Genomic DNA, 13,146 nt, shown 5'->3' with positions numbered 1-13,146 from the left:
AAAGGGAAAGGTGCTAAGGTAATCTTACAAACCTACCCTACTCAATCCATAGTAGGATAGAAATGGTACATCAAACATGAGTAGGAGGTTGAGTACTTTGAGGTAGATAAGGGAAGAAAGAGGAAGAGGGAACCTCCTAGGGAAAAGAAAAAAGTGGCTACAGACCAAACAACACCAACTCAATAGGAGCAAGAGAAAGCTAAACCTCAAGCGAAGCAAGATATATCTATAGAAAAAGCACAACTAGAGTAGAAAGAGGAGGAACAAACAATAGACCAAAGGATCACACCACCAAGAACTTCAGAGGAAGAAGCCTCTCCCTTAGCTCCAAAGAGAGTGTGAATATAAATGACTATGGTGGGTTCTAAGAGGAGAAGATTGAAAAAGAAGAATTCTCCCTTCCCACAATTTCTAGTGACCATCCCCAAAGCTAAGGATGAGGAAGAAGGAGAAAAAATAGAGTTTGTTCCCTTGAGCCAAAAAACTCCCTTGGCCAAATCTGCAGAGGAAGAGAGAAGAATAATCTCTACATAAACACCTCCATCCACTCTGAGAGAGCCTATCCAAGTAGAAAATTTAGAAGATGAACAATAGAAGTGGATAGATGAGATGGAGGGTGAAGGAACAGATGTCTTCAACCTCTTAGACTTTGATTTTATGCTAGCAGGAATTGAGATGGTGGGTGAAAAGATAAGATATACTCTCGTGAGTGATCCCTTAGGAGAAGATTAGAATCAATTGCCTTCTCTTCCTCAAGAACCTTTGGGAATTCCACCACCACCACCACAAGATATGGCTACCATTTTGGATAAAGGGTCAGTAGCTCCACCTCCTTTGACAATACAAGTAGAATCAAAAAATCAAGAGACTGAGGAGAGAGAATACCAATAGCTTCATACTGATGAAGTATCTAAAGAGGGGCAGATAGAATAAACTCAACCAACTCCCCTAGATCTAAAGGCCAGATCCTTAGCCCAACAAAGAATAGAAACCCCTTCTGAAGATCTTCCTCAATATAAGAAAACTCCAAAAAGAAATAATAAGGGAAAGGATCCTACTTTAGGAGCAACCTCTTTAGCCAAATATATGTCACCTATGGGGACCACACCTTCATGGATGAAGAGGGAGGTCATGTTTTGATAGAAGAAATAGTTGGAGCTAACCAAAGAGGACGGAACGAAGGAATTGATCAAAATAATAAAGAATCCTGAGCCACCTAAGAGTGATACTAGAACACTTGCCTTCATAATGAATAATCAAGACTAGGACCTTCTTGCTTATATCACCATTCCTCCTCCTCATGCTAACATCAAAGAACTAACTCTAAAAGATTATCAAATCAAGGACGTGATGTTGGGAAAGCCCATGGTGGACACAACCAAAGTGATAACACTATGAAAGAAGAAAAAACTATTAAGAGACTACTTGAATTAAGTAGTAGGACCCATCGATCTAGAAAATATAGATGTCACTTTTGGAGCTAAATTGGATAGAAAATAGAAAGGCTTACAAATGGACTTATTTTTTGAAGCATGTCAGCAATGACATGCCAAACCTGAGGAGAATAGATTATAGATAATATAGGGGAATTTAAATCTATTGCACCACATCCAGTCAAATGCCGACAAGTTGGTTTCTATAGTGAACCAAAATTTTGGGCTGATGGATGAAGTATGTACCTAGTCCAAGGACTTACAAGGATTAAGATCAATAAAGGGTCAGAGGTACTTGATGCTTATGGAGGTATATTCTTCATAGGAGCTTGATAAGCTCAATGATTTGACAGACAAAATATTGCAAGTAATAAAGTAATGGAGGGATTGCATGAGGAAATCTAGCAAATTAAAGATAAAGATAAGGAGCAATTCTTGGAAGTGGAGAGGTATTACAATGCTGCTATCCTTGATATTTTTGAGGATGAGTATAAGATCAATATTTTTGAGTTGTAATTAGTAGTCCAACAATTTAGAGGAACACTTGAAGAAGCTTCATTAGACAATGATGTAAGACAAACATTCTAAACTGAAGAAGCATTATTGGAATTGGACACCAAGCTTGAAGATTTTGTGGAAATTAGAATAGAAGTCAACAACTACTGACAATTAGTAAAGAATAAATATGAGACTTTATATTTACTAGAAGCTACTCAAGTAGTAGAGATGATTAAGACATTCAATAATAAACATCAAGACATCATTTTGGTCTAAAGGGGACGAAAACCTAGATGTTGGAAATTCAATTATGATAGAGGATTTTTTTGGATTTTTGAAACCTGTCACCAAGGTGTGCAGATGCGCTTTTCATAGAGGTGCACTAAAATTTTTGAAGAAGAAGTAGTGCACTGATAGTTAACTACCAGTTGCTAATTTAGAGTATTCCATCCACTAGAAACATACTTTGATGGAAGTTCAATTGAAATACCTAAAGAAGATCGAGCTTCCATTTTTAGAGCTTACAAAGACTTCTAGATCATCTCACAACCTCCTTCTTCTTATATTCTTATTCTTTCATTATTTTGTTTCATATAAAGGCTCATGAAACCATTAATAGATATAAATAAGGGTTGAGACCTACTTCGCACTATTTACAGAGTCTGTTTGGATATAATTATATTTCTTTTATTATTTTTTAACATAAGTTTGCATTTTAAGAGCTCTCACTCCTAAGACAAAGGGAGGAGATGATTTCTTATAAATAAATGGATGTAATATGTACTCTAGGCCATTATTTTGATGCAATAATATATATTATTGGTGCTCTCATTATGAGTGTAGTTATCCTTGTTGGAGTGTATTATTTTTATGAATGCATGTTCATGAATTATAATGGAGCCAATGGTTTTATTGTGTTGTTATGATTGCGTGATATTTTAGTTTTGATGTTTTCCTTGTGTTACTGAATTTTGCTATTGTGATAAATTGGAGAAAGGACCAATATTTTGTTCTTGCATAGCTTCTTGTCTCACATGAGTGCATTTTCATGGCCTCACAATTTGATGAAACATGAAACATCTTTTGGTTAGTATTGAGTTCCCATCAATGATTGCATCAATGGAGTTGAGGAAGTGTTGCTCCAAATTTCATTGGTTTCCTACTCTATCCTTTTGATAATTTAATTGATAGAAATGTTGTTACCTTAGTTTATGTCTATTAGGAATTTTCCTTTTACTTATTTTCTTTAATTTATCATTACTCTATCTTTTTATTTTATTTTCTAACACTTGGTTAAAATGGTAATTCATATAGTTGCATCAATAAACCTTATTCATCATAAAATAGAAAATATTAAAAATATATCTCTTTTGTGATTATATTTTAGACAACAACAGGTTGTTCAGATTGGTTCAAATTAACAAAGTCCTCCTCGTGAACATACACATTTATCTTCAGATTGAGTTACCCAATCTATTGAAAACCCATCTGAAACCTTGGAGTTGGTCCTTGATCATCTTTTCAAGAGAGGGATTTGAAAGGATCTATGCCATTCACCATTGTATAGAATGACAACTCAACATGTAGTACCTATTGTATTGCCACCTGAGAAGAATGGAGAATGTGTAGCAGTTTTAGAGCTATAAACAAGATAACAATGAAGTATAGCTTTTCTTTCCCTAGGATGGATGACATAATGGATTGTTTGAGTGGAGAAAAATATTTTACAAAAATGATTTGAAAAGTGGCTATCATAAAATTAGAATTAGAGAAGGAGATGAATGAAAAATTGCTTTTAAGACTAATAAGAGTTTGTATGAGTGGTTGGTTATGCCTTTTGGTTTAACCAATGCACCTAATGCTTTCACGGGGTTGATGAATGAAGTTCTTAAGAAATTATTGGGTAAGTTAATGATTGTATATCTTGATGACATTCAAATATTTAGTAAGACTAAAGATTAATTCCTTGATCATATCATACAAGTATCATAGAGATTGAAGGAGGAGAAATCGTTGATTAACTTGAAGAAATGTTCATTCATGAAGAAAGAGATTCTATATCTTAGTTTTGTAATTTTAGCTTATGATTTGAAGATGGACCCTAAAAAGGTAAAATATATTCTTGATTGGATTACACCAAAAAATGTTGGAGAAGTTAGATTATTTCATGGATTGACAAGTTTTAATAGGAAGATTGTTAGAAATTTTAGTCCTATTTGTAATGCTATGACTGAGACTATGAGAGGGGATAAAGAGGATTTCAATAAGAAACATGGAGTATAATTTTTGTTGATATGTTCAAACAAAATTTTTTATAATTACCTATATTTTCTTTTCCTAATTTGAGTAAAAAAAATTCAAGTGGAAAGTGATGCTAGTGGAAGTGTTATTGGAGTTGTTTTGAGTCAAGAAGGAATACTTATAGATTTCCTTAGTGAGAAGTTGAATGATGCTAAGAGAAAATATTTAGTTTATGATCAGGAATTCTATGTTATTGTTCAAGCTTTGAAGAAATGGAGACATTACTTGATGCCTAAAGATTTTGTGTTGTACTCTAAACATAAAGCTTTTTAGTATTTGGGAAGTCGGAATAAATTGAATCAAACACACACAAAGTGGGTTGAGTATTTGTAGAAATTTTCTTTTTCATTGAAGAATAAGAGTGGATATTGAAATAAATTTGCAAATGCTTTGACTTGAAGAAGGAATTTACTGATAGAGATAAGAGTTGAAGTACTTGGTTTTGATGATTTGAAGTACTTGTATGAAACTAATCTTGATTTTACAGAACCTTGGAGAGTTTGAAAAGATTAGATAATGATAGATAAGTGGAATGGTTATTTTATTCTAGAAGGTATGTTGTTTAAGGGAATTTAGTTGTACATACCTAGAGGATCTATGAAAGATAACATCATGAAGGAGAAGCATACTGGAATACTTGTTGGACACTTTGGGATTAATAAGACACTAAAGTTTTTTTAGATAGGTATTATTGGCCTTAGATTTATAAGGATGTGTAGAGATTGGTTAGAAGTTGAAATTTTTTTCAAAAAGAAAATGGATTTAGTTAGAATTTGGGATTGTATTCAACATTTCATGTACCTAGTAAGCCTTGGGAAGTTATTGGCATGAACTTTGTTCTTGGTTTTCCTAGAACTTAGAGAGGTAATAATTCTATTTTGGTAGTGGTTGACATATTTTCAAAGATGATTCATTTCATACCTTGTAAGAAGACATCTGATGAAGTACATGTGGCTGAATTACTCTTTAAGGAAGTGGTAAGATTGCATGGTTTTCCAAAGACTATTATTTCAAATAGAGATACTAAGTTTATTAGTTTTTTCTAGAAGACACTTTGGAAGAAGCTAAATATAGAGTTGAGGTTTAGATCTATATTTCATCCACAAATAGATGGACAAATTGAGGTTTTCAACAAAATTTAGGGTAACTTTTTGAGATGTTTGGTAGGAGATAAGCCTTCTAATTGGGATTTGGTTTTGGCACAAGCATAATTTGCATATAAAAATTCTACAAATAGAAGCACTAAGAAGACACCTTTTGAGATTGTTACTTGAATAAATCCTAAGGGAACTACTAAATTAAGGGATTTGAATTGTGAGATAAAAGAGGTATTAAAGCTAAAGAATTTTCAGATTTCATGAAAACTTTGCATGAGGAGGTGAAAGGAATTTAGAGGACAATAATCTAGAATATAAATAGAGAGCAGATAAAAGGAAGAGATATAAATATTTTGAGGTTAAAGATGAGGTTATGATTCATTTAAAGAAGAAAAAATTTCTAGTTGAAACCTACAACAAGTTTAAATGAATAATTTTTATCCTTGTAAGATTCTAAAGAAGTTTGAAAGTGGAAATGCCTTTGAAGCTGAAATACTAGAGGATATGGATATTTTGACTATACTCAATATTGCAGATATCATTGAGTACTTTGAATTAGTGGATGAATTGAAAGATAACATAGATAATCCTAAGAACAAGACAAATAGCATTAAGAGAATCATGAGTAGCATAATAAGAAAATGTACTGGAGGAAAAGACTACATAAAATATGATGCAGGGAGGGATGAATAACTAAAACCAAAGGTACACCTAGCTATCCAAACCACCTTGCAAGAGTTAACACAGCGAAAACACAACACACAAAACAACAACCAAAGTAAGAAGAAGAGAGAACACTTATTTGATTCGTCAAATAATTAGCATATATGCCCAACTGTAAGGCCTTCTAGGTTACAACCAGATATAAAATATATTCAAGATCAAAGATCCAACATCAAATTTATAGCTCTATATACATATGCAACAAACTTTTCAAACTTTCATGTTCTTCTCTAGAATCCCTCCAAAAATTACCATAACTCTAAGCCTAAAAACTCTATATATACTTTCCAAAATGGCTTACAAATTATTCTAAAACATTATATAAGAGGAAGGCTGACCCAACAATAGTCTAGACACATCCCAAGAAAATATCTTAACATAAATGTCTTGATCGAAGTAAATCCTGCAAGTTGGCTTGCAAAAATCACGTCCAAATACTGACACTTGAAATAAATAGGAAACTCGACACATGAAGGGTACCTCAACATACACTAGGTAACTTGACAAATGAAGAGTCACTTAGCATAAATTGGGTAACTCAAAACATGAAGGAACACTTAGTCAACACTAGATTACTACAATAACTTGGCATCCACTACAACTATAGTAACTCAACATCCATTAGAGCTACAGTAATTCGACATCCACTAGAGCTATAGTAACTCAACATACATTAGAGCTACAGTGACTTGGCATCTATTAGAGCTACAGTAACTTGAAATCCATTTGAGCTATAGTAACTCGACATCAACATGTAGAATGAACAAAAATGAGTAGGATAATAAGGCAACCCAGGATACTCCTACATCAAACAACTGTGTTTGAAAGAAATGATTCTCCTAAATCATTGAGATGCCACAATTTGAGTTGAATCTAAATCAGATTAAGAAATCCATGAAGCATCTTCAATAGGCCTATTCTTCCACTTCACCAAATATTCATGGTAATCTTTTCCTCTTGTGCTCTTGCCAACTCTCTGATCCAATATCTATTTAAATTCTTCAATCTAATTCTTAGGAAAATCTTCTAATACAAAAAATTCATTATCTAACTCATGATACTTATACAAATCAGCAATATTGAATATAGGAGATATATCCATGTCATGAAATAACTCACTGTTAGACTTCTTCAAGATCTTACAAGGTCCAAATTTCTTCATTTTTAGCTTACTGTATGTTCTAACAGGAAATATTCCTTTCTTTAAATGAACCATCACCTCATCACCAACTTCAAAATCATGATTTCTTCTAGACTTATCAGCATTCTTCTTATACTTTTGATTACTTTGTTCCAACCTCAACTTGACTTCCTTATGCAAAAACTCCATAAAATCAAAAAATTCTTCTCCTGCAGTACTTCTCTTTTCTTCACCAACAACATCTCTCAAATCTGATATACCTCTAGGCTACATTTTAGTTACAATCTCAAAAGGTGTTTTCCCTATACTCCTATTAAAAAAATTGTTATATGCAAAGTTAGCCTGTGCCAAAACTACTTCCCAATTACTTGGCTTATCTTCAACTAAACATATCAACAAATTACCTAAGATTCTATTCACAACCTCTATCTGTCCATTTGTCTATGGATGAATTATAGAACTAAACTTCAACTTAGTACCCATCTTCTTCCACAAAGTCTTCCAAAAATAACCAACAAGCTTACTATCTTTGTCATAAATAATATAGCTTGGTAATCCATGCAATCTCACAATCTCTTTAAAAAAAGTTTAGCAACATGTTGAACATCTAATGTCTTCTTACATGGTATAAAATAAGCCATCTTAGAAAATCTATCTACCACAACAAATATAGAATCATACACCTTCACTGTATTAGGTAATCCAAGAACAAAATCCATATTGATGTCACTCCAAGGTTTCACAAGAATAATAATAGGTGTATACAAACCAATACTTTGACTCACTCCTTTTGCAACTTGACAAACTCCATAACTCTTTACAAATTTTTGAACATCCTTATACACTTGCCACCAATAGTACTTCTCTTTCAGCAAACTCAATGTCTTATCAATTCCAAAATGTCTAGCCAATCCATCACTATGCTTTTCCTTAATCAGATTCAACCTCATAGAGCTTTTAGGAATACACAATTGAATACCTTTGAAAAACATATCTTCTTGAATGAAATACTCATCATGCTTATGTGATTTGTCAGATTTGGTGCTCTGCACTCTCTCCATGCCTTAGAAAAATTAGGATCAACATCATATAACTTTTTCATTTCATCAAAACCAAGAACTTCAACCTTCATTTCAGTCAACAAAGAATGTCTTCTACTCAATGCATAAACAACTCTGTTAGTATCTCCACTCTTGTGCTTGATCACAAATGTAAAATTCTGCAAATACTCAACCCACTTCATATGTTTCTAATTCAATTTATGTTGACTTCCCAAGCATTGTAAAGCTTTATGATTAGTATACAACAAAAACTCCTTAGGAATCAAATGTCTCCACTTCTTCAATGCTTGAACAATAACATAAAATTCTTGATCATACACAAAATATTATCTTTTAGCATCATTCAAATTTTCACTAAAGAAAGCAATAGGTTTACCTTCCTAGCTTAATACAACTCCTATTGCATTACCACTTACATCACACTCAACTTGAAATACCTTGTTGAAATTAGACAAAGCCAATATAGGTAACTCAACAACTTTTTGTTCAAAGTCTCAAAACTCTTATCAGCTCCATGTGTCCACTTGAATTCCTTTTTATCTCCTCTCATTATCTTAGTCATAGCATTACAAACAAAGCTAAAATTTCTTATAAATTTTTTGTAAAAACTAGCCAAACCATGAAATGATCTTACCTCACCCACATTCTTAGGTGTAGGCCACTCCAAAATTGCTTTTACCTTCTCAGGATCCATCTTCAAACCATCAGCTGAAATAACAAATCCCAAATACACAATCTCTTCTTGCATAAAAGAACATTTTTTAAGATTAATTAGCAACTTTTCCTCTTTCAACCTTTGTAATACTTGTCTAATATACTCAAGATGTTCTTCCTTAGTCTTACTGAATATTAGAATATCATCCAAATAAACAATCACAAACTTACCCAAGAATCTTTTCAGAACTTCATTCATCAACCTCATGAAAGTACTAGGTGCATTAGTCAAACCAAAAGATATAACCAACCATTCATAGAAACCATCTTTTATCTTGAAAGCAATCTTTCATTCATTATCTTCTCTAATTCTGATCTAATGATAGCCACTCTTAAAATCAATCTTTGTAAAATACTACTCAAATAATCCATTATGTCATCCACCCTCGGCATAGGAAACCTATATTTCACTATAATCTTGTTAATAGCTCTGGAATCAGTACACATTCTCCATTCTCCATTCTTTTTAGGTGCTAATACAATAGATACAACACATGGACTCAAGCTTTCTTTGATCAAACCTTTTTGCAACAACTGATGCACTTGTTTATTAAGTTCTTCATTCTCTATAGTTGTCAATCTATATGGTGCTTTCTTCAAAAAACTAGCTCTAGGAATCATATCCATACAATGAATTATACTTCTCATTGGAGGTAAACCATCAAGTATATCCTCTACAACAATCTCTTTATAATCATTCAACAATTCTACAATTTCTTATGGTACTCGGTCAATACTACTAGCTATCACTCAGTTATCATTGACTAGCACTCGGTTAACACTATTTTCTGGCACTTGGTTACTATTGACACAACTTAGTTTCTTTGGAATTATAACAAAACAAACTTGATTCATTTTCATTTCCTTTTCAAATTGTTTCCCATTAACCATGCAAATTTTTATAGTAGTACAATTAAGCTCATCTAGACTTTCAATTAAAGGTAGTAATATTTGTTTCTTCCCATTCACCCAAAGAGTTTATTGATTCAATCTTCCATCATGCATAGCATATCTATTATATTGCCAAGGTCTACCCAACAAAATATGACAACAATCCATAGGCATAATCTCACACAAAACTTCATCAAAGTAATGTTCAATATTGAACTTCACAAGAAATCTCTCACTCACCAATATCTTATGCTCATCTTTGATCCATGAAACATGATAGGGTTTAGGATGCTTTAGCCTATGCAATTGCAACTTTGTAACCAACTCTTCTGATGCCAAATTTATAGAACTTCCACTATCAATGATCACTTTGCAGCATTTTCTAGCCATCTTACATATTGTCTTGAAAAGACTTCTCCTTAAAATAGGTTCCTCATCACTTCTCTTATTACATAAGGTTCTTCTCACCATTAGATTTTCTCCATCCTCATGTCCACTTGGTGAACCCTCATTATCTCTTTGAATCACAACATTTTTGTTACCTTGCCTGCTTTTAGAGGATCTACATTCAAAAGATCTATGTCCCTCTTTACCACATCTAAAATAATTACCATGAAACCCACCTCTAGAATAAGAATTACCTCTTCCTTGGTAAGAATTAGTACCTCCTTTGTAAGAATCACCACTTTTCCATTTGGTCTTGCCTTTATCATCATTCTTCCACTCAAATTTTCCTTTATTTTCCTTTCCTGTACAAAATTGTCAGATCGGTCACCTTCACCATAAGATCTACCTCTACCTCTTTGAAATCTACCACCTCTACCTCTTTGTCTTTGTTCATGCTTCTTTGTCAAGATCTCCTCAACCTTCAAGGCATATTGGTATGCTTCTTCCACACTTTCCAACTTCACAAAACTTATTTTATCTTGAATTCTAGATCTCAATCCATTTATGTATCTTGTAATTTTCTTGACATCATCATCCACATGTCAAGATCTGATATCTAGCATGTAGAATTCCTCAATATACTCCTTCACGCTCATGTCTCTTTGCCTCAAATTTTGCATTTTCTCAACAAACTAACAAGGTAATTAGCAGGAAGGAATTTTTTCTTTACCTTGTTCACCATTTTCGACCAAGTCTTGATTGTGTCTCTTCCTCTCCTTTGTCTATCAGTTTGCAAATATTCCCACCATAGTGAAGCATGACCTTTCAACCTAGCAACTACAATCTTCAACTTCCTATTATTAGGAGTGTTTTCATACTCAAAGAACTTCTCCATATCAGAGATCCAATCCAACATAGCATTGGTATCCAATTTTCCATCATACGGAACAACTTCTACAATAGACTTTAAATTTTCCCTAGACAACACTCTCAACAACCTTGCTTCATCTTGGTCTTCTTCAAGTTATGGATTAGGGTTTGGTGGTACTATTTCATCATCACTTACATCATCTAGACATGCTCCTCTCCTTTAGGTTATCTTCATAACATATAATCTGGCTGCAATTTGTCTCATTGTATCTAATAGTGCATTATCAACATTTCCTCTACCTCAAACCATCTTTACAAATTAGGTTCCTGCAACATCATAACCCTCTAAAAGTTATAGGTCAAATCTAGAGATCTGCAACCCTACAACCCAATTCGCTCAAGGTTCTACATGATCCAATCACCACAAGGATGAACCTCAAGACTTGATACCACCTAACATAGGGAGGGATGAATAACTAAAACCAAAGGCACACCCAGCTATCCAAACCACCTAGCAAGAGTTAACACAACGGAAACACAACACACAGAACAACAACCAAAGTAGGAAGAAGATAGAACACTTATTTGATTCATCAAATACTCAGCATACATGCCCAACTGTAAGGCCTTCTAGGTTATAGAAAGATACAAAATATATTTAAAATCAAAGATCCAACATAAAATTCATAGCTCTAGATACATATGCAACAAACTTGTAAGAATTTGGTATAGCTCTGATACCATGTAAGAATTTTTCATAGGGACCAAGGAACTCAAGCACAAACACAACAGTAGACTAAAATAGTATGATTAGAATAATTATATTCAATTCAATTCAATGCAATATGAAACTACACTAGGAGTGCTTGTATATAAAGGCCTCCGAAATGCTTCTAGAATTCCTAGGATTTAGAAACATGATAAGTGATACAACCAAGCACATGTCCACTAGGAGTGGATTATCCTCCATTAAGCACATGAGTAAGTGTGATGATGAGAGGATAAGACTAAAAAGGTGTAGCACGCAAAATTATGTTGTACACACCATGTGCTAAAATAGGAGTGCAAATAACTATGTTGTCTACACAAAAACTCAGTTAATTATGCAAACTCTAGTGTTGTAGACACCATGTGCTAAATTAGAGTTGCTTACTCTAGTGTTGTCAACATGACAACTCATAAGAGTATGCAAACTCCTAAGTGTCTCATCCAAGAAATAATAAAATAATGCATTGACCTAAGTAAACTTAAGTAAAGTGTAATAAGTAAATACTTATTTACACCAACACCCTTCCTTAAGTGCAACCTAGGGTATGGCACTTAAGCTTACGAAAGCTAGGATGAAATGCAAGATGGGTCCCAACTACTAGGCCATGTTAGGTACCCATGTACATAATGCTATGCAATCTCTCATAAAGTAGAGAAAGAGGAAAAACCTCATGAGAAAAACCCTCCCCCAAAAAGAGAGATGTAAAAACTAGATGCATGGATGGATTGAGTAATCAAGACCCCCTCATTATGACATACATCACGTATATACAAAAGAGAAGGACAAAACCCCATGAGGGGAAAAAGTCCTTCCCATAAAAGAGAAGAAGAAGAAGACAAGGTAGTCCCCCCCATAAATGTAGAGTGTCGATGAGTTATGGCTGCTCCAATGTAGAAGTTGATCCAATGCTGCTGAAAAATGTTCCTCCCCTGTAGAAGAAACAATGGCAGAGGTAAAAATGAGATGCTTCCCCTATGTGTAGAAAGAATCTCGATGATGAATAGTGTCTCTAAAACCTACTCAACTATCCCTATGTTGCTGCTAATGGTTGCCCCTTCCAATACTATGGAAAAGAACATGTCTAGGTTGAGCAAGGATAATTGTAGACCATGCCCCCAAAGAACCAACTATCTCCTCAAATGAGAAAGAGACCTCCTACAACTGTTGTACATAGGGATCCACAATCACATCAACTTGTGAAGACTAATCATGTAGAGAATGGACAAGAAGGTTAGAGAGCCCTCACAACAACTGAAGAAGG

Source organism: Cupressus sempervirens, chromosome 8 (assembly GCF_028749045.1).
Source record: "Cupressus sempervirens isolate cs-2001-9-10 chromosome 8, ASM2874904v1, whole genome shotgun sequence".
In the NCBI taxonomy this organism is placed as follows: Eukaryota; Viridiplantae; Streptophyta; class Pinopsida; order Cupressales; family Cupressaceae; genus Cupressus; species Cupressus sempervirens.
The sequence above is the reverse complement of the archived record's forward strand: the minus strand, read 5'-3'. Positions refer to the sequence as shown.